The following is a 23,862-nucleotide window of genomic DNA, read 5'->3' as shown; positions in this document are numbered from 1 at the left end:
TTTATTTTTAATTATTTTATTAATTTTTTAAATTATAATTAAATAATTTTTGCATAAAATTTTAACTTATAATGAATTATTTTACATAATTACTTTTATTCTGTTTAATTAAGTTAATTTTTCTTTAATTTTTTTAATTATAATTAATTTAATTTTTACTTAATTACTGTATATACTATTTTCTTAATTATTTTAGGTGAGCTAATTTTGTACGTTTTTGGATAAATTTTTAAATTAATTTATACCTTATGATTCTATTTGCTTTTAATAATTTTATTTCAGCTATTTTTTTAATTATAATTAATTAAATTTCGCATATAATTTAAATTACAATCAATCATTCGCTATTAAAATTAAATTTTATATGTGCCAAATATTTAATTTTTACTCATTTTAATTAAGGAAATTTTAAGGAAATTTTTAAAATTATTATTAATTACTTTTCGCATTAAATTTTGTTTTATTTCAGATATCTACAGTTTAATTGAACTTTTCTGTTATTTTTTTTTTAATTTTTTATTTAAATTACACTTAATTACTTTATTTATTTTTTCTTAAATATTTGAATTGAGCCAATTTTTTTAATTATAATTAATTAATTTTTGCATACAATATAAATCATAATTAATTATATTAGTTATATTGTTATTTATTCAGTTTATTTGAATTTTGAATTTTTAAAATTAAGATTAATTAGTTTTCGAATATTTTTTTAATTATTTCTTATTCATTTTTATTGAACTAATTTTTTCTGATTTTGCTAATTTTTTTCATTAATTTTTTAAATTTAATTTTTTCAGAATTTTCTAATTTTTTAATTTAATTTTTAATTATTTAAATTGTTTTTTTATAATTATTTATTAATTTTATTTTGATTTGTTACTTTTATGTGTTAAATTTTACACACCTTTAATTTTTTTCTTCAGCTTTTATTGGCATGTTTTTTCTAGTTTAATTAATTTATTAATTAATTAAAATATTTTTTGTTGTAGTTTTTTTATTTACATAATTATTTATTCCTTGTTTTTTTGCTAAATTTTTGATCTTGAACTGAATTGTTTTATTTTCTCTAAGCATGCATATGTATGTACATACATATGTATGTATATGTAAAAATACATAAGCAACTGTCTTTTAGAAACTCAAGTCATCTGAAGACAGCGTGAATAAAACCCTTTGTAAGTTCAAATAAAGTCAACGAAATCATTCGATGCGGTAATATGCACAAAGAGAATAAAATAAAAATGCAATAAATTTGTCCCAAATTCATGCATAACAGCGCTCAGCTGTGACATAATATTTTATCTCGAGACTTACAACAAAAAACTGGCAGAATTTCGAAATTAAATAGCAAATAATTTGAAATTAAATTGTAATTTATAGCAACAACGCAGTGACGAGCGTTGCAATTCGCTATTAAAAATAAATTTATTTTTAAGCTTTTCACAACAAATATTTCTAGCCGAAAGCCAACCAAGCGAAGCGCATGCCGCAAGCAGAGCTGTATGACGCGCGCTTATTTCAGCAGCGTTCAACATTTGTTATTTGCATTTGAAAATGTTTTATTTCTTGAACGATATTCAAGCGCCATGAACTGAGCCGATTCTTCAAATTCTTTTGCTTTCAAATTCTCTATGCTCTGGTGTGATGAAGAATTGCGGGGTTACACGCGATTTAGCTTTCTGACTCATGTGTGAAGGTGAATGTCAAAAATGAGTTATTCCTTGACGCCTTGGTGATTCTTAAGTGGTTTTTACAAGGTGCTTTGGGCAATGAAGGGCAATTAATCGTTGTACGGAAAATTTTGTGCTTTAATTTCAATGCCAAAATGAGGTTATGTAACGACTTTTTTAGTTGTTAACTATATTGTGACAGATACGAGTATTTCCCTGATATTCAGTTCAGTGTATTCAAACTAGAGATGGCTAGCTATAGATCTTTAGACTTCAAGACAGAGAGAGAAATGGATAGGGAAAGAGAGAATGAGAGTGAGAGAGACAGAAAGATAGAGAGTGAGAGAAAGGAACAGAAACAGAGAGAGAAAAAATGAGAGAAATAGACAGAGAGTGAGAAAGACAGGGAAGCAAAAGGAAAAAGTTCCCATATAAGAACTTGATTTTGATCGTCCAGTTTATATGGCCGCTGTACTCTATCTAGGATCCGATGTGAACAATTTCTTCGGAGGCTGTAGCATTCTTTTGGACAATAATCCATGACAAGTTTTGTGATGATATCTCGACAATCAAAAAAATTGTCCATACAAGGACCTGAGTTTGGTGATCAGTTTGTATGACAGCTATACGGCATACTGGTCCGATCTGAACAATTTAATCAGATATTGTATATTTTCTTCCCACAATAATTCAAGCCAAACTTTGAAAAGATATTTCGTCAAATAAAAAAGTTTTACAAACAGAAACTGGATTTTCGTTCGTTCGGATCGTTCAGTTTACATGACAGCTATGTGATAAAATAGTCCGATATTGGCGTATCCGACGAATAAGAAGCTTCTTAGGATAAAAAGGAAAGGTGCAAACTTTCAGATCGATATCTCTTAAATTAAAGAAATAGTTGACAAAAATACAGAAGGACTTGGCAAATCGATCCCGCTCATCACGCTGACCATTTATATATATACGAGTATATATAAATATATTAATAGGACCTCCGACATTTCATTCGGCGTGTTACAAACTTGTAGGCACACTTAGTATACCCTACACTGGGTATAAATATAATAATCATCTAATATTATTAACAGCGGAGACTAAACGGGCAGCTGTCACCAAAATCCGCAACATTCTGGTGATACCGACGCTAAGAAAGAAATTAAATTATACATAAACGGAGACATATCAGCCATAAAACTTTTTTTCTAAATTTATGAAGATGAAGACGTCAACGAAATGTAATTTTTTCCGCTGGAATTTTAAGAAACAGTCGTTCAACTTAGCATTTCAAAGCGCGGCGAAGCGCTAAAAGACGACGCGGAATATCGCGAGATCGTTTTGGCAGCAACGCTTATCTATAAACAGCCGACGCTTGACTTGAAAGCCGGCAAGATGTCTCCAGGAGACTGCAAACTCAGCGCATAACGAGCAAACACACGAAGAACCAACAAAAAATTGCAACTGAAATACCGAAATAAACGAAGCTGTGTGGTGAGCCAGGCCAAGCGAAATACATAAAAAGGCCAACAAAAGCAATGACGGCAACAAAAGCAATGCCAGCTGCGGCAACAGTAGCGCAGCGCAAAAGAAGCTTTCTGCTATTCCCTGTTTTTTAGGTCAAATGTCTGCAAGGCGGATGGCTGGACGGACCGACGAACGAACAAATAAACGCATGGTCAATATGTTGGTCAAAAAGATGATGTGCTATGCCTTGTTATGCTATGCCAAGCTATGCTGTGCTTTGAGTGGGAAAGTCAGTGAAGCATACGACATATGGAGGAGCCCACACACGCACATATACATACATAGCAGCACATAAGTGGCAACGCTGTTGGAAGCAGCTGCCTACACACATACTTATGTTATGTATGCATGCTGCCACTGCCACGTTTTCATCAACACTGTGATTATCATGTGCAATAGCGCTGTTATTATTGTTGTTGTTGTAGGTAATATCATTGTTGTCTTCGGCATGGCTGCAACATTTATGCGCACTGCAGCTCCACACTCTGTGAGCATTATTGCTGTTGTTGTTGCCGCAATCTGTGTGCGCACACTTTTATTTAATTTGTTGTACGCAACAAAAATAGCATTTCAGTCATAAATTATGGTGTTGCTGATGCTGGCGAACAATTTCATGTTTATATTTTTATTGTTGTTATTGTTGCTGCTGTTGATTGCTTAATTGCATTTATTGTGTAATTTGTTCTTTCGCCGCGGCAGTGGGGCGGCGGGTGCCAACACTGCTGCAACATGCCACATCAAATTGCTTGCAGCTTCCCACAAATTAATCAGCGAAATTCAAAAATAAAATTTATATTGCAATGCATTTCTTTGTGGTGTGAGCAGCAAGTGTGTTTGTGAATAATCACATTTTGGGCACTCAACTCGCTGGTTCCTATGTGTAGATGTGTGGCTGTCAAGCGAATATTATTTTAAAATTTCTCACAATTATTTGATATTAATTTGTTTGCACCATCATTTCATTGCATGCGATTTGTTTGAAATTTTGGATTTTTTTAATTTCGAATATTTTTTAAATTTCGAAAATAAAGTTTGGCATTTGATGAATACGAATTGAAACCAATTTAGCGCCCAGAAAAACTGCCACTTTTGCAAACATAGAACTTTTATACTATGTAATCCCGAAACTTTCGGGACTTCACTTTCGGGATCCCGAAACACTTAAAAATAATTTAATCAAAATAATATGTATCAATACAACAAATACCAATTTGCCAAACGTAGAATTTTCACATCATGTAATCCCGAAATTTTCGGTACCTAACTTTCGGTAACCCGATAGACATAAACTTATTTTGATTAAGAAATAATTTATGCAAGAATTTCCATAATGTTAACGTTATCACCGAATTTAAAGCAAAAAAGCTTCGGGACTCTGCAATATCCCAAGAAATATTTCGGGATCCCGTAAAATTTATATGAAAATATCGAAGTTTTTTAAGCAACTCGCTTGATAGATTTTTTTCACAGTATTATTTTTTAAAAGCAAACCGTTTAATAAAATCCCGAAAAAAATTTCGGGACCCCGGAAAATTTATATCACAATACGGAAATTTTTTAAGCTACTCGCATGACAGAAATTTTTCGGGGCATTATTTTTTGAAATCAAACAATTTAATAAAATCCCGAAAAATATTTCGGGATCCTGTAAGGGTTATATCAAAATCCCGAAAATTTCGAGCCACTCGCATGATAAAATGTATAATTAATTAACTCTTCGAAGAAACTAAAATAATTAAACACTTCCATATAAGTAATTGCTTAAACAGATGATTATAGCACAAAATGCTTTGCCATAAAAAACAACACTTCTTAAACTTGAACTTCTTCGAGTGTGCGCAATGTTCTTTTACAACACATCATAAAGTAATTAGCACAATTTGTATTAGCATACAGTTGTTGGGTTCTTATGACTTTTGAGCGTTAATTAGCAGCGCTTGTCATATATGCTAACAAATGAAGCAAAATAATAAGCAAACAATTTAGATGGCCTAAATAAAAGATTATGTACATACATACATTTGTATGATTATGTATGCATGTATGTGTGTTTGGCAACGTGTGCACTAAAACTTAAGGCTCGTTATCATATAAACCTAAGAAGTGGTACAACGAGCGCGCAAGAAGTACAGCGATATAAAGCCCACAAGCTGAGCGGCACGTAGTAAACACACACATATGCACATACAAGCCTACATTGTAGCATAATTACGTTGTGTATAGATGTGTATATCCAAGTGTATGTAAGCATGTAGGAGTATACACGTCGGTATCACCATTTGAGGAGCTAGAAAGACGACAGCTGTTCTTGGCCCACTTTTTCACTTACAAGCGCAAGCCGCAGCAAGAGCCGGCGACAGCAATTACAATCACTGCCAAACAATAGCGCTTGATATCAACAAACTGCAGAAACTACAGCAAACAAACTATAAAAAACCAATAAGCTAGTTACAGCATTTAGACAAGTTTAGAAATAGAAAAAATGATTTCGACACCGAAACTAAGCGATTAGAATGGTTTTCTCCTTTGCTGGAGGTTAGCAGTGAAGACTTCAAACAAAGAAGAGAATATGACCAAAAAATTGGAAAAATTAATTTTGAAAAAATATTAAAACATTATAAAAGCGACAGTAAAAAATGTTATTATAAAAGGTAAAAACAAAAAAATTTTTAGTTATAAAAACATTAAAAATATTATTAAAAAATTACAAAAACAACACTTAAAATTTTTATCAAAAACAGTTTCAAACAAATATTTCCATAAATTTGAAAGAAAAAAAAAATATATATAAAAAAAGTAAAAAAAAAAAAATTATAAAAAAAGTAAAAAAAAAATTAAAAAAAATATTACAAAAAAAATTAAAAAATTTAAAAAAAAATGGTAGAACATTATATAAAAAAATTATAAAATGTATTATTAAAACAATATATGTGTACATATTACAAATATTATTAAAAATAACAAAACCAACAAAAAAAATTATAAAAAATTATAAAAAATATGAAAAATTAAAAATAAATATAAAAAAAATAAAAAAAAAATGTAAAAAAAAACATTAAAAAAAAAAAATTAAAAATATAAAAAAGGCAATTAAAAATAAAAAAAAAAACAATTAAAATTAAAAAACTTAACAAAATTATACAAAAAAACTAAAGAAAATTAAAAAAAAATAAAAAAAATTTAAAAAATTAAAAAAAAAATTAAAAAAAAAAAATAAAATAAAATTAAAAAATAAAAAAAAAAATAAAAAAAAATTAAATATTAGAAACTTAAAATAAATTTAAAAACATTATGAAAAATGATTTTAAAAATAATATAAAAATTACAAACCGACTACAAAAAATTTTATCAAAATATAATAAAAATGCAAAAAACTTATAAAAAATTTAAAAAAATACTATTTTTAAAAATTTAAAATAATGATATAAGATATGAAAAATATTAATAAAAAGTTACAATATAAAAAATAATTTAAAAAAATAAAAACATTATTAACAAAAAAATATAAAAAAACTATAAAGGCAACATTAAAAAATTACAAGAAAAGTTTGAAAAAAAAAATTGAAAAAAAAAAATTGAAAAAAAAATTACAAAAAACAAATTAAAAAATAAAACGCTAAAAAAGAAAAGCTTGCCTTGTCGGCCACTGCCAAAAGTGTGTCTACGCTTTGTCTTTGACGTCAATGCATTTATGGTCTCCCATTATGTATTTATGGTATTTGTAGTAAGTCACAATCGACACGACGACAACGCTTCATTGTTGTACTTAAGCATACTTTCGTTTGTTGTAAAATAATTGACAAAACGACAGAGTTCGTACATTATTCTCATTACTTTGTTATGCCTTGTATTGAAGCATAGATTGGCGTGCTTGTTTTTATTTTTCATTGTTATTGCTATTGTTGTAATCATTTTGTTTTCGGCGTCGAAAAAGAAAGTGCCGCTTCAATTTTACGCTTTTGCTATGTCTATGCACTTCAGTATTTTCTTGGTAAATGTAGTTGTTTTTGTTTATTGACTGTGTCCACAGGCTTCCGCCATCCTTTCACATTGTTGCATTGTTGTCTGATACTCGATTTGCGCTCGGCATATGCAGGCGAGTGGCGCTGAGAGTGCGCAATGCTTAAATAATATTGAAGAATCAACGAAAAGCGAAGCCAACGCTGGTGGAAAGCATAAAAAGGAAATGCTGTTGCTGCTGCTTCTTTCACCCCTCTCTACTTCGTAATTATGGCACTTGGTCACAGCAATTAAATTCGCTTTTGTCCCAACTAAAGCATTTACGATCGCGACCCAGAACCAATACTGTTGTTATAGATGAGACTTGGGTGTATTCTTCGGCTGTAACGACAACTTTTCTTCTCACCACAAGCAAAAAAAATGAATATAATAAAAAAGTTCTAACTCTAAACCTCGCTTTTTATTCACCACCCCAGTGTTCCTCTCCATTTTACTTTGGCTTTCTACTGGACAACAAAGAGTCTGTTGCCGTTTGCTCTTCGTTTGCCAGCGTGTGTCTACTGTGCTTTAAGATTCGCTTGCTTTTGTGTCAAATCGGCTGTGATGACTCTTTTTTCCATGGCATTTATGTGGTCCACTTTATACCTTCGCATAAAATTAGCACAAACTTGTTCCGTTTCTAGCCCCCTCTATGTCCCACTCTCTCTCACTACTCACTTACAATACATCAACAATGCAAAAAAGTATTTGTAAGAAGCTATAAATTTGTATTGTTGTAACGCGCACGTCCGTTGCTGATCTCTGGCTACGATAGGTGATCGCGCCATGGCACGAAGTATGTATTTTCGCTAGATAATTTTTATTGCCGTTCTTGATTTTATTTACTATCTTCTTGCGCGTATTATTTGCATTGCTGTAATTTTTCTCAATCACTCTTAATGTCAAATGTTTATCGCGGTACGCATAGTTTTTGCCATCCACTGTGTTCTTTATAGCATTTGTATAGGGCGGCCATGAAGAAGAAGTTATGCTAGGAATGCGGTCGAAAATGTTAATGCTTGGCTTGTGGTTCTTGAGAATTGTTGGTCAGAAAGCGTTAAATCGTCAGCTATAAATTGAGAGCGATAAAAAAGCGATAATTGCGTTTCACATTAGCTCAGTTTGACGTTTGTGGGAAGGCATAAAGTGCTCCGCTAGTGGGCGCAAGTGATCTGTGTTCGATTTTAATGTACTGTGAACTGGTTTACTGAGGTTTTAAGTAGGTAAAAGTAAACTGCTTTCGTTGCAATTAAGGGTACAGTACTATCATTTACTATTTTTGCGCAAAAAATGAAATTTGGAAAACCGAAAATGCAGCTAACTCTCTAAAATTTTGAGGATTTAATGGGAGTTAGCAATGGAGTTATCTTCACTATCTCCTGAATAAATCCCGAATAATGCAGTTAATCTGGATTAACGCTCCGTCTGTCAATGCTGTAAGGTTGAAGTATCTCGGTTGTCATACTTTCTAGGGAAAGTATTTAGATGTTTATTCGTGTGGGAGTGTGGAGTATGTGGAGTACTAGTTACACCATTTATTATTTTTCATACAAAAATCATATCATCAGTTCCCGTAAAATATCTCGGGATTCAGTGTAGAACTCCATAAATTGTATCGGGATCCAGTAATAATATCTTCTGTTAATTCAACTTCATAATTCGAAGAAACTTCAGCCTATCAAAAACCGTAGATATCTGGCAATACAGAAGGAATAAATCCTGATATTAGATAGCAGACACTTTTCGTCCATCCTTTATACTATTGCCTCAGTATACTATAAGTATAATATATAGTATGTACATATTATCTAGGTCTAAAAGTGTTTATTGAATGGTGATCTATTGAAGATCGTTTCCAAGCATTAAAATAATGAATTTTTGAGCAAGAACATTCGAGTAATTAGAAAATGTTAAGAATTGTTCAGAAATTATTTAAACATACTTCGTACTGGTCGAAACCTACTGAGCCATTTTCTCGGAATTGATCCACCTTAAGAAATTTTTCCATAATTGGTTCCCATAACCTCATATCTAACAATTAATCCGCGACAGAAGTTTTTAAATAATGATTTTACCCGAAACTTAGATTAAAAGAATCTTACTACATATTATTTGGCCACAGTAGTAGGTAACTTTTAGGCTTTCGATAATGTTAAAAGAGATATTATATGGATAGTTAATCTTTCAGGCAAAAAAAAATTTCTAATGGCATGATATTGAGTACAATATAAGAAGCTTGATGAGACTTTATAATTGTTACCAGTTACTGTAAGTATAGCATCCACATATCCTAATCAAGTCCAGATCGTTCAAAGTTTTATGGGTTTCGAAGGGGTTGTGTAGCTTACCTGTAAAGATAAAAATAGAGGAAAATATTACTAAATAATTAAGGGAAGAATTTTATTGTGTTTTAGGCATAAAAAAATAAAAAAAATATTTTCACAGAATTTCTTTATAGTCCAAGAACACATATCATACACTTAACGACATGTATATACTATGTACAAACTATATACATACATATGTTTTATATCTTATACGCTCTATATGTAGTTACAGCGTGACATGCAGTTTTTTTTAACAAATCAACTGTAGCATATTTTTATCAAACACATTTCTTGGCAGCGTGACATTTTCTTATCAATTCAAGTAGAAACAGAAATGTACAGTACGTGCTTTGAAGTGAACGCGATGGAGACGGACCAAAGTTCGTTGATTGCAATGAGGTGATATAATAAATACCAGAAACGATGCAAAAAAATCAATTGAAATATTTTGGAGAACGTGATGCTACAATCACACAGCCGGAGATTAAGATAGCATTTTAAAAACATATCTAATTATGGCAGTAAATTAAATATTTAGCATAAAAATATTATAAAAAAATAGTCTACAATTCGCTAGAGATTGAAAAGTGTTGAATCGACAAATAACTGCCATAAAGCAAGTAGCTAGAAAGTAGAAAGAGATTCTGTCAGTTTCATGAGTTAAAAGGATGAAGGCATATGTTGAAGTTCATATGACGAAAGTTCTCTCGAGTGCCATTCAATTGGGAGTGGCCAGAAACGGTTTTTTTAAACATGGCTTAAGCAGCTCACGACTTCCGGCCTTAGGCCAAGTATCTTCTGAGTAGCCAGAGAACCTCCATTTAAAGGTGAGCAAAAGTGAGAAGGCCTTCTCTGTGTTGTGCGTCGGGTTTGGGACCCACCACATACAGAACGCCCCAAGGAAAAGGATTTTTTTTCGAAACTAAGAAAATATTTTTATTTAGGTTAAAGAATGGTGCTTGTACCGTTTTATTCGATGCAAATATACCAATTTTTTCTTAACTAACTGATTTTTAAATGATTTCTAGTCGAACTTTTGTGGTTCACCCGCACAGCAGCACACATAACAGCACGAGCAAACGCGTAAAATCTAGCGCGTGGCAGTTCAAAAGAAGCTAAGATAAGAAACTAAAAAAAGTTAAAAAAAAAATAAGAACAAAAACAAAAACAAATGCATAACCGCATACAACAAACAATTGCGGCCTCATTTGCGTGCGGAACAACGCATAAATTTTGCTCGTAAAACTAAAAGAATAAAAATAAAAAAAAAAAAAACAAATTCACGCTTGCATTGCGAACTCTTATCGCGCGAGGCGCGCATCTACACACTTGCATATACAATATACAAGACCGGCCAGACGCGGCAGCGCCAAGCGAGCCCAATGCGACGCACTATATAATGCATGTGGCAACCACAATAACAAAAAAATAGCAAAAACAAGGGAATGGCGAACATGAAATAATCAGTCGCGGACCCGCTACTGCCAGGCGTGTGGGCGTACCATACAGAGGGATAGCTGGAGGGTTGTGTGGGGCTTTTAAGTAAAATAGGGGCACAACAACGACGATATGAATTCTTTGGCGTTGCCGCGAGCCGTTAAGACCTTTGCAACAGCAAGCAAATGCAGCCGCTTATCGGCATAGTGCCAGGCACAGCATGCGGCTGCTAGCGGACGCGCTTCAAGGAGGACACTGCGACAAATAGCAGCTGTGGCGTAGGAGCAAATATATAGAGGAAGTTGGAAAACTGTTTTGCACGCAGCAAAATTAGCTACAGAAGCCAGGCCGGCGCAGCGGAAGGATAAAAAAAGTTGTGAGGGTACAAAGTGCAAAGCAGGAGCAATGAAAAGGGAAGAGCGCGAAGAGGCGAAATTAAACTAATTTGGAAAGCAAAAAATGGCCAGGAGGCAAACAAAGTGGCCGCAAGCAGCAACAAGAGCTGTGGGGGGCGGTGCGGGTGGCGCTGTAGGAGAATGCTTGCGGTGGCGATAAGAAACCAAGTGAAGCGGCCAAAGCAGCAAATAAATAAATAAAAAAATTAAATAAAAAATAAAAAATAATAAAAAAAGAAAAAAAGAAAAAAAGAAAAAATACAAAAACAAAAACAAAAAAAATTTCTTTTTTTTTTTTGAATTTTTACATTTGCTTTTAAATTAACATTCTACAGCGACGCAGACACACGCGCTTCTAGCCAACACCTCACGAATAGATGTTTGCCGCCGCCGCCAACGCGCACCCACCCCGCCACCGTTACACCTTCACAACTTAGCGGCATTTTAAATAAATGCACGCGCTACGCGGTGAAACATCAAAGCGCTCAGAAGTTTGTTTTGCCATTTTAATTTCGCTACTGTTGTTGTCAAATGCCTTGTTGTTGTTGCTTATGTAAATATGCAAACGCGTTTGTGGAAAACCGCACCGAGCACTGCATGCATGAATATGTTACTAAGCTGAATTGTATGACACTAACAAGAAAAACAGCGAAAATTATACAACAAAAATGTGGCCAAGAGCTGCAAGCAACAAGAAATCAATTAGCCACAGTGTGTGTATGTGTGTGTTAGTGCGAAGTTTCGCAAAAGTTTAGCTTTGGAAACATACTAATCGCTTGAAGCAGAATTAATGAACGTGACATCTAGGTTACTAAGCGCAACACGCTGGTTTTGTTGGGCATACTTATGTATGCAGTTATGTATGTTGCGTTTGGTATGTGCTTATTTGTTCGTCAGTGATAAGCAAACATGCGAATTATCAGAAAAGTTTACAAAATATTTTTCTGAGAAAAAAATTAAGTCAAAAACTACATATAATAAAAATTAAAAAAATATATAAAACAGAAACTAAAAATAAAATAATAATAAAAAATAAATAAAAAAATTAAAAGAAAATATAAGAAAAATTTAGAAAAAAATACAAAAAAAAAATTCAAATAATACAAAAAATAAAAAAATTACAAAAAATTAAAAAAATATATATAGAAAAAATACAAAAAAAAATAGAACACAACAAAAAAAATTGCCAAAAAAAATTAAAAATTAAAAAAAAAAAAATAAAAATTAAAAAAAAAAAATTAAAAATTAAAAAAAAAATTAAAAATTAAAAAAAAAAATTAAAAATTAAAAAAAAAATTAAAAATTAAAAAAAAAATTAAAAATTTAAAAAAAAATTAAAAATTAAAAAAAAAAACCTTAAAAAATTTATTTAAAAAAATATTAAGAAGAAAGAGGAACATTTTTGAAAGTTAAAAACTTTAATTGTTGTAAAAAATATTACAACAATAAGAACAATTTATAATACGTGCTTATTCGATCATCAATGATAAACGGGAATGCTGATTATCAGAAAGTTTTCAAAATATATTTATTTTAATCTTTTTACTTCTTTATAGTTTTCTTCACTTCATTTTTTGTTTCTCAGGAAAATATTTTATTTTAAAAATAAAACCAAAAAAATATAAAAAAATAAAAGTAATTGAAAACTAATAAAAAAATAAAAATAAAAAAATAAAATATAAAAATATTACAAAACCTTAAAAAAAAAATTAAAATTAGATATACAAAAAAAATAAAATTAAAAAAAAATTAAAAAAAAAATAAAATAAAAAAAAATTAAAAGGAAAAATAAAATTACAAAAAAAAAATTTAAAAACAAAAAAATTAAAAAAAAAATTAAAAAAAAATCTAAAAAAAAAAAATTAAAAAAAAATATCAATTGAAAAATAAAAAATATTACTAAAAAAAAATTATAAAAATATTACAAAAACTTAAAAAAAAAAAAAATATTTTTTTATTAAAAACAAAGTTTAAAAAATTTAGATATACAAAAAAAAGTAAAAATAAAAAAATAAAAATAAAAAAATAAAGTAAATTACAAAAAAAAAATAAAAAAATAAAATAAAAAAAAATAAAAATAAAAAGAAATAAAAATATAAAAAATATTACAAAAAACTTAGAAAAAATTACAAAAAACAATTTTAAAAACAAAAAAATTAAAAAAAAATCTAAAAAAAAAATATTTAAAACAATATTAAAACCATCAATATTTAAATAAAAATATTAAGAACAATTTTTAATAGAACATATTATTCTACCCTTTCTAGCCCCCTTTTTGGTTGGGAAAAGGCTGTATTGGAAGTCTAACCTCAATTATATAGATTGCGGAAACAACACAAAAAGACGTTTGGTAGCCAAAATGTTCAATAAACGCAGAGAAATCAGAAAATAGTAGTAATCAGTAGTAGATGTGAGACTAAAAATATTTTAGCGCTAATATTCTAACCCCTTAACTTCTCATTTTCGATATTTTTCTGAACTTGCTTTTGTGCCTTGCCACACTTTTGTTACACAATACGATTTTCTGGAACTAAAAAATCTATGCCACAAACAATATCCAGGAAAAAATTGCTCTCATATATAGGCACATATGCATGCATTCATTTTTTCAATCGATTTTTTCTCAATCATATTTATCTATTTTTAATTTCTTGCATAAACAGCTGCATACGCCGTGATTACCCATTATTGTTATTGAGGATTAAAATGCGATGGCACAAATTTGATGTTGCATCATCAAAACAAACATACCCCCATATATAAACATGAATAAAGTAGCAGTGCACTCGAAAAAATGCGGCAACGAAACTGGAGTAAAGTGAGACAACAAGTAGAGGCATAGAGGGCCATGGCAGGCAAAGCAGCAAACAATGCCGAACTGAGAAGCGATCGTGCAGCAGATACAATCAAACAATTAAACCATATGCAGAGGTATGTTTGCGCATATTATTCAATGGAAGCGGTTTTCAAAGTAAATGAAAATAAATAAATTTTGAGAGACGTGCAGTGTTGTCGTCGTGGTTGGTAGTTGTCATAAAATTGTGGTGGATGGGAAGGTAAAAAAAAGCAAATAGTTGATAGTAAACAAAAAAATAGAAAAATATTTATTATATAATAGTTTATGTTTGATTCGTGAATTTTAGCTAAAAATATATTTTTTGAAATAAATAAATTTTTTCCAATATTTTTTGTTTTACTTAATTTAGATAATTAAACATATGTATATAAACCAACTTAGCTTGACTTAGCAAAACTTAACTCAGCCTAAGCTAACCCAATATAACTTAACTTCACTTTACTTAACATGACCTGACTTAACTTACTAACTTAACTAAGGTGAACTAAACTTAACTTAACCGCAACTTACTTAACTTAATTCAATATAACTTAACTTAACGTAACCTGACTTTACTTAACGTGACTTATTATTATTTGTTTTTTAACTTTTAATTTTTTTAGTTTATATTTTTACATCATATTTAATTTTTCTACAAAATTTTCACAACTACTTAATTATGTCAATTAAGTCTTTAATTTTTTTTTTAATATTTCACCAATTAACAAGTGATTGAAAACACTTCCACGAAAAAAAGGCGTGTGTAATGTAGTTAGTCAATAACAATGTTTTTAATATTATAAATAATTTGTTTCTACTAAGTACTCCGACGCCCACAACACCTAGAACTACTTGGTCTACATACAGCTTGGCCACAGTGGCAGCCAAGCAAGCAATTATGTATGTCGAACAAACGCGAAATCACCATTTTAGGTAAACAAAACGGTAGACCATTGGCCACTAATCGATGTACAACTCGTACACTGTCGGCTTGTAATCCAATTTTTCACTCGTCGCCACAAACCGATTTGCATGCAACCGAGCTGCGGCAATTTGCAGAAATGAGTCAAGCGACGAAGCCGTTCAATGAGAATAAATTATGAAAATTTACCAACCTTAGTAAAATACTGTTAGAAAATGTATTCATATGAAAATGGGTAAGTGCACAATAGCACACAGACACATAGACATATATACACACACACTTACGTAGATATATTTATGGCTGTGCATGCACTTGACCACCCGCAATTATATGCATTAGCTGCAATTTTTCAACACTATAACTTACGCGCACTGACAACAACAATCGCGAACAACAACAACTGTAATTGCTGCGACAACCATTAAAGGCAATAACGTATGGGGAAACGTACATTAAATTATAAAAATTTGCACACGAGAAATCAAGCCAAAGTGACTATTAACACTTACGGTATAACAACAACAAAAATTAAAGATTTTGTAGAAAAAAAAAAAATAAAAAATACTTAAATTAGTAGAACATGTAACAGCAAGCGCATTTTAAAGTCGGCAAAACACGATTGCTGGTTTTACAGTGACGGTGAGAAAATTGGAAGCAAATGAAAAATTAATTTTTTTTTTAAGAAACAAAATAAAAAAAAGTTTAAAAAACTAAAGAAAAAACTAAAAAAAAAAATAAAAAAAATTAAAAAAGCAAAAAAAAACTCCTTAATTATTGTTAATTTTTTTAATTTTTTTTAATTTTTTCTTTATATTATTTTTCTTAATTATTCTTAATTTTTCTTAATTTTTTTCACAAAAATTAAAATGCCACATTATACATTTATTGATAAACATTTTTTATTTTAATTTCGTTATATTTTACTCCTCAATTATGGTTAATTTTTTAATTTTTTTTTAGTTTCAATACATTTTTCTTCTTAATTATTCTTAATTTTTTTTCACAAAAATAAATATGATACACTATAAATTTATTGATTAAATTATTTTGTTTAACTTCGTTATATTTTACTCCTTAATTATTGTTAATTTTTTTCTTAATTAATTATATTTTTCTCTTAATTATTCTTAATTTTTCAATATTTTTCTACAAAAATAATTATTTCATGTATCATATTTATTTAGTTCCCAACTCACAGCATTTTTCGCACCATGACTGTAGTCATACGAGCACACAATTGTGCCTCGTAACCCGCCCGCATATTCTAATTACAGCACAACTTTAATTCTCTTTTAGAATTGGCTATAAATTGCATTAAGCATAGCGAATTGTAAATGATATTGAAATGAGTGTAATTTGTTATGGCATCGACATTGTTTACAAAATAAATTTGCATTTAATGTCTTTGATTGTGTGATTTTATTTTCATTTTTTTGCGATTTCAAATCACTAAAAGGAGTTAAACGAATACCGCTTTGTCATGATTTGCTTGTAAGCCTTAATTAAGCGAAATGTTTATAATAAAATGCACGCTTAAGTATTCAAATATAGTTTGATTGGCAATAAAACTAACAAAACAATAAAAGTGCCGACAGTTTTATATTGCATGAATTGGTTTATAAAGTGCAAAACACAAAACCAAATGGGATAATTAAAATACTTAAGCAACTGTAAATTAAGCTATAAATTTTACTGAAACAAAATTATAGATATAATGATAATTTATGGGGTAGTTTGAATGTAGTTTTAATTGCGTAAGGGATTAATGTCTAATTATAATTTTTCAGCAGATGAAAAGTAAAATTCAAATTTGCTATTTTTTTAAGAAGGCAAGCAGCTTTTTTGTAAGCAGTTATATAAACATATTTAAATACATGTTTTATTAAACAAAAGCATAGCGCTTACAAAATTATTGGGCTGCTTACATGTTAAATCTTAAGCAAAAATTGTAAGTGATGTCATTACTTAAAAATATAGTTTGAAAGGACGCTAAATTGATAAACGCTTACATAAAATAGCAGCGCTTACAAAATTGCTGAATTGCTTACAAGATAAAAATAATTGTAAGCGAAGTCACTACTTCAAAAAATATTGAGAAAGGAATCTAAATTAATAATATCATTGTATTCCATGCCTAATCGATAACAAACGGAACAAATATTTACATGAAATATACTTATAGATCAGTACTGTATTGACAGCGAAAGGTTCAACAATTTAGATCACGTGGTACTTGTAGGAACCACTCCATACAGCTATAAATATGTATGGCTGTAATATGATCCGTTTTACCTTCACTTATAGTATATTCACATACAGCCAACCCAGTAACACGTCCTCAAACTGTCAATAACAGTAAACACTATAATTAGTTCAGAAGACTTTCCTTTCTACTGTCAAAAACCTTAGACGCTGTGTGGCTGTGTTGGTGAGTAGGCAACCATCTAATGTAAATCAACAATAAATTGTGCTAAAAATGTCAGTAAGCGCATAATTTATCAAAAAATAAATACAACAAAAACTAAAGCAACAAAAAGGCAGTTGCAGTTGGGAAAACAATTCCCAACAAGAGAGCCGACAAAACGAACGGTTGCAATGAATTTTTGGCCAAAGGCCACAGTCATCATTTGACAGCGGCGGCATAGAAAACTCAAATTACAGTCGTGTGCAAATTTATAACTTTATTTGCGAATTTTCACAACTTTCCAGATTCTCACATGCAACGAGTGAAAAAGGTTAGGAAAAATAATAAAAAAAAAAACAAAAATTATAAAAAATTTTAGCTTTGAGGCTTGAGATATGTGTTTGCACAGTTTTTTAATTTTTTTTTGCCGCTTTGAATTTTTTTTTTTTGTTTTTTACAGTTATGTTTAGCTTTTTCTATTGTTTTTGTTATTTTTATATTTTTCATATTTTGTTAGGACCACTGCAACAACAAACATTTTGCATTTCCGAGTTGGGTCAGCGCATTGCCAGTGGGGTCCATCATCTCAGTTTTAACTATGCGCAAGCAGCGAAGATTTCTCTGCGATGCAAATTTTCCACTCATTTTCGGCGCAATTTTGATGAGTTATGAGTCTACAGCAGCCATCTTTGCACAGCACGATCGCCGAAGGGGATTGTGTGACCGACCGGCCACTAACTACTCATCAGATGTTTTCATTTTCATCAACAGCGCGGCAGACAGCACTAACAACACTAACAAAGTCAATGTGGCAAAATAATTTTGGCACTTCTTCGTGTCACGGCGGCAGTGGCCGAGTGATAGTGAATGTGCGAATATTTTGTGCGAAGTCAACTTGAAATTCGCAAACCATTGCTGTTACACAAACCAACACACGTAGCGCACACACACTCGTGACGAACAATCAGCATTCGTGCAACAGCGGTAACGTCGGACAGTTAGTGAGTTAGTAGTGAAATTTTAGCTGACAAACAAAAAATAAAAATAAATATGAAAAATACAAAGACTTGGAAAACAATCTGCCTATTGACGGCAAACTGTACACAACGAGTTGTTGGTCCAATCGATCCGCGTTAGCAATTTAGCGGCCATATTTTTGTTTGTGCATACATATTTAACGATCGCCAGCGTCATTTACAGTACGTTCATGCCGTCATAACCTACACACCGTAGACGCCGCTATTGCGAGATCTTGATTGCTGACGCTTCCACTTTTTAGCAAAGCAAATATGAAACCTCAAATCACCGCAAAAATTAGCGTGAAGTTTGTGGCGAGACGTGGAAAATGTTTGCTACTGCTGCTGGGCAAAATTCCACGACACGCTCTTGACTACAACGTGGTGTTTATAAAAAAAAACTATATTTTGAAATGTAATAGGTACGTGGGCGCGTTGAAGAGTTCATATCGAACAAAAATTTGGCTTTTCTATAATAAACAATATCAATAAATTGAAATTTCAGCAGTAAATGCTAATTTAAACTTTTAAAAAACGTTTATTTTTGTAAGCGTTTAACTAAACACGCTTTATTACACCACTTATATCCTAAAATAACAGCGCTTACAAAATTATTCTGGTTTAAAATATTTTAAAGAAGTTTAGTTTTGTAAGCATTTATTAAAACGAAATTGACTACATGTTTTGTGATATAAAATAGTAGCGCTTACAAAATTGCTGAATTGCTTACATGCTAAAACTTAAGCAAAAATTGTAAGCGTTGTCAAAATTGCTGAATCGCTTACATGCAAAAACTTAAGCAAAAATTGTAAGCGTTGTCACCGTTTAAGGAAATATTGTGAAAGGAAGCTAAATTAATAAACGCTTACAAATTTTTGAACTTAGCATTTAAAATGCAGACATTTTTTGTAAGCAATCCCTACATATGATATGATATGTGATTTACTAAACAAAGCAAACAATAAATAACTAATAACGCCAAGAGAAATTATATAAGCACTTAGCTGAATTCCTAAATTAAAATAAAATTGTAAGCACCTACTAAAACACGTTTACCGCGCTTATTAGATATGTGCTTAAGTGAAGCTTATAAATTTATTTAAGCGCTTACAACATCAAATAAAAAGTATTGATTTTGTAAGCGCAAACATAACCTTCAAGGTATTAATTTACTGCAAACGTTAAATAAATTAAAATGGACATTATTACTTGAAGAAAGTTATAACAATTTAAACAAAAACCTCAAAACTTGAAAACATTGTAGACAAACAAAATCCCACAAAAATTTGGCGTAGAATCGCAAGCAACAAAATAACCGAAATCGAAAATAACAACACATTGAAAGCAAAATCGCCGATTTAACAGAGCGCAAAACGATTTCCGTGTTGCATGCAGCGAGCAATCAAATTGCTTTAATTTTTGCTGATTTGCAGTTTTTCCTCTCTTTAACTTTTTATTATCATTTTTTTCACTTTTTGTTTGTTGCTTTTTTGCAACGCTTTTAATTTCGAAATTTATTGCACATAAATTGGACAAAAAACTTTCCGGTAATATGGGCCAAGCATGCAACAGCAACAACACGCCACAAACTTCGACAGGCAAACGCAACGCCTGCTCATTGGACCTTCATGCCATAGCGATAAGCGCACTGTTGAGGACCAAAGTAACCAACAGCGATAATTAACCGAGTTATATTGCCGCTGCAGCGTTTGTTTTCGTGCACAAATTTGTCTTTTCTTTGAATGGTTTGAAAAGTGAATTTATGACTGCTCTACCTTACACTGTGTCTGTGAGTTTTCATTGTTGCTTTGCTGCAGTTATTATATTACCAGCATACATACATACATACATATATTTACACTGTGAACGTATTGTTAAGCTGTTAATTTACAATTGGAGTAAATAAATATTCGTTGTAGACAGTTTGGTATGAAGTTTTATTATTGAGTGGGATATTTTATGGCCAATTGGATATTGTATTTGTTATAGCACGTTTGACTATGTTAAATTTTGTGTTTACACGATCAATAGCGTTTTGTAGTTGTTTAATTTTTAAGTGAGAGGCTGCAGCTTTGTTGCATAGCATAGTTTTTTTTTGCTGTAATTGAAAAAATTTATGCTAAATTTTGTAAGCATGGAATGAGGCGCATATATCGGTGGATATGAAAGCGTTTAGGTAGAATGCTTACAAAAATGCACGATTGCTTGTTAAAGAAACTTTTTAGAATTTTATAAGCATTAGATGTAAATGAAATTTGGGTTAACGTGGAAGTTATCTATCATGATGCTTACAAAATTTTCTTTAAATTGGCTGAGTTATGTTGACAAAATTTTGTAAAAATCGGCTGAATTTTGTAAGCATTATGGAAACGCATATTATGATGGATATGTAAACGTTTAGCAATGAAGCTTTTAAAATTTTTGAATTTCTTGTTATAGAAACTTTTTTGAATTTTATAAGCATTACATGTAAATGATATTTGGGTTTACGTGAAAGTTATACATGATGATGCTTACAAAATGTTGTGTAAATTTGCTGAGTTATGCTGACAAAATTTTGTAAAAATCGGCTGAATTTTGTAAGCATTATGGGAGCGGATATGGAAGCGTTTAGGGCTAAAGCTTACAAAATTTTTCAATTACTTGTTAGTGAAAATTATTAGAATTTTGTAAGCATTTATTGTGAATGAAATTTGGATTTAGGTGGAGGCTGTAAACGATAATGCTTACATAATTTTTTATAAATCGGCTGTATTAAGCTTACAAAATTTTGTAAAAATCGGCTGAATTTTGTAAGCATTATGGAAACGCATATTATGCTGAATATGGAAGCGTTTATGGCTAAAGCTTACAAAATTTTTCAATTACTTGTTAGTGAAAATTATTAGAATTTTGTAAGCACTAAACGTGAATGGAAGCTTCGTTTACGTGAAATCCTTTGCCGGTGATGCTGACAAAATTTTGTTATATGCCGATACGAAAAAGTTGTTTCAAATTTGTAAGCAACTAAAACAATAATAGATTCTTACATTTATTAAGTGGAAAAAGTTGTGCTTATAAAATAAATACTTTAAATAACAAAGAAAACATATCTCACCTGCAGTAAGGAGAGGCGCTCGCATAATTAGAGACCACTTAGAAATAAAAGTATACATACCATAAATGCCATATAACGCTCAACTAAACGCAACTAAAACTATACACAATATCATGCCGTTTATGCTTGAGTCCATAAAATAAATGGTTTTACGTGCTTTTTATAGTTTTTGCATAAACTGTCAATATATCAATAATAAAAACGCCCACCAACAGCTAGTCAAATACACCTTCAATCTACGTAACTTTCTGGTAGATATCATGAATAGCCTTTAGCTAGCTGAGCGCAAAAGTCGTGGGATTAGCAACGATTTGTTTCGAGTTCAACAAACCAAAAAGAACGTATAGAAATCAAACAAATATTTCCAATCGCATATTACCCAAATGGGCATATCTAATGCGGAACAAATGTGCTGAATGTTGCGCACAAGCATTAACTCGAATTGTACTTTGCTACGAACGCTTCGTAGGCATGCGCAACAGTGAACGTAATTTTCCTAGGCGGCGACAATAAAAGAGTAGTCACCCGCGCATTTTTCTACGTAAGTACTTAGAAAGGAATATGCACCAACAAATACTTATGTATGTATGTATGTAGGTATATTTAAGTCCATAGTACAAATGTTTATAAGGCGCTGGTTGTTGCTACATTTGTGACAATCGACAGCTGCCGATCGACGACGACATGAATTGATTGTCAGCGGCATAAGACAGTGACATGAATGCGTCGCGTCGAAAATGGAATTGAAATGAAAGCGCAAGCGTGCGCGCAAACGCCAAAACACATACACACGCAAGTACATACAACGGCGCGCGCATCGCCCATAGAACATTTAAGTGAATTGCGTTTTTTCCAAGCACCGTTTTTGCCCTCGTAATATTGTTGTTGTGTTCAACTGTCATTTGAGTCATTCGATTTTGATTTATTATTATTGCCATTTTAATAAATACACCAGCAGCAAAATGCAGCTCAACCCCCGTGGCACGGTGGCGGTTTCGACACTAAATGTGCGCCTGCGCGCGCGCCACCTTATTTGTAACACTTTACCGCTTGCGCGCTCCCGCGTTCGCTGGCTCCACTGTCCGCTTGCTGCAATGTCTCATTGCGCGGACTTTGCGATTTTCATTAGGAAAGTAATTACATTTAATTTGACATTTGCCCGCATCGACGATTGTCAGGGCAATTATACCTGTTCAAGGAAGACAGATGTATGTGATTAGGGCTTATATAGTGATATGTTGATATGGTGTGCCATTTATGATAGTGTGTATACGTTTGTAGAAGGGTTGAATGACAACGCATGTGCATGCCTATCGTATTAGATTTGCTCACCATTAACAGTAAAGCTAAGATGACAGGTAAAATGTTGTTTGCGCATTAAGCGTGAATTTATAATTATTATGTACAACCAAATATGGCAGTAGAACTGCAAATGAAAACTCCAATTTTGCTTTAAATATGGTTAATACTTGCTAATATTACATCTTAAATACACAAGTTTACAATTTAAGGCACATGCGCCTAACGCTTACAAATTCGCGCATGCGCTTGCAATAAAACTTACTCAATCAAAATATATTGCACAAATTTTGTAAGCAACGTAAGAATTAATAAGATTGCATTAAAAGTGAGCTGAAATAATTGATTGGTACCATATTTTGCGCGCATTTAGAAAAATAGTTTGCGCAAAAGTTGTAAGCAGCTAAAGGATTGCATTGATTGATCCAGTATTAATTGAATTTATTGCTTGTATACACAATGTGGTGTACGCTTACAAAAAAAAAAACAGCAGGAATATTGAATTATATGATGAATAAGTGTGACTACAATAAAAATAATTCGAATAACTGCTTGCTTACAAAATTTGTTAAGCGCTTACAAAAAATTAATACTTAAATATTGTAAGCAACTAAAAGATTATGAAGAATATAAATAGTGTTATACAAACAAGCACTTGCTTACAAAATTTAGTAAGTTTTCACAATGGAACTTGCACTTATAAGCTAAGCAAGTAAAGGGTTCTAACAAATGCACGTGGTGTGATACAAATAACCACTTGCTTACAAAATTTAGTAAGCGCTTGCATTAAATCTTGCACTTATAAGCTAAGCAAGTAAAGGGTTCTTAAAGCTTTACCTGGTATGTGATAAATTTCTACTTGCTTACAAAATTTAGCAGGCGCTTATAACATATTTAGCTTCTTACCACTTCAAATAGACAATTATTATGCTA

The 23,862-nt window shown here is 31.2% G+C and overlaps 1 protein-coding gene across 1 annotated transcript in view; it reads right to left on the bottom strand.

Moving 5' to 3' along the window:
* LOC105225710 (death-associated protein kinase related) overlaps nucleotides 1-23,862 on the bottom strand; it is a 190,680-nt gene that overhangs the window by 95,794 nt on the left and 71,024 nt on the right. The window lies entirely within an intron of this gene.

The sequence above is a fragment of the Bactrocera dorsalis genome, chromosome 4, assembly GCF_023373825.1.
Source record: "Bactrocera dorsalis isolate Fly_Bdor chromosome 4, ASM2337382v1, whole genome shotgun sequence".
Taxonomy (NCBI): Eukaryota; Metazoa; Arthropoda; class Insecta; order Diptera; family Tephritidae; genus Bactrocera; species Bactrocera dorsalis.
This window is presented reverse-complemented; position numbering and strand designations above follow the sequence as displayed.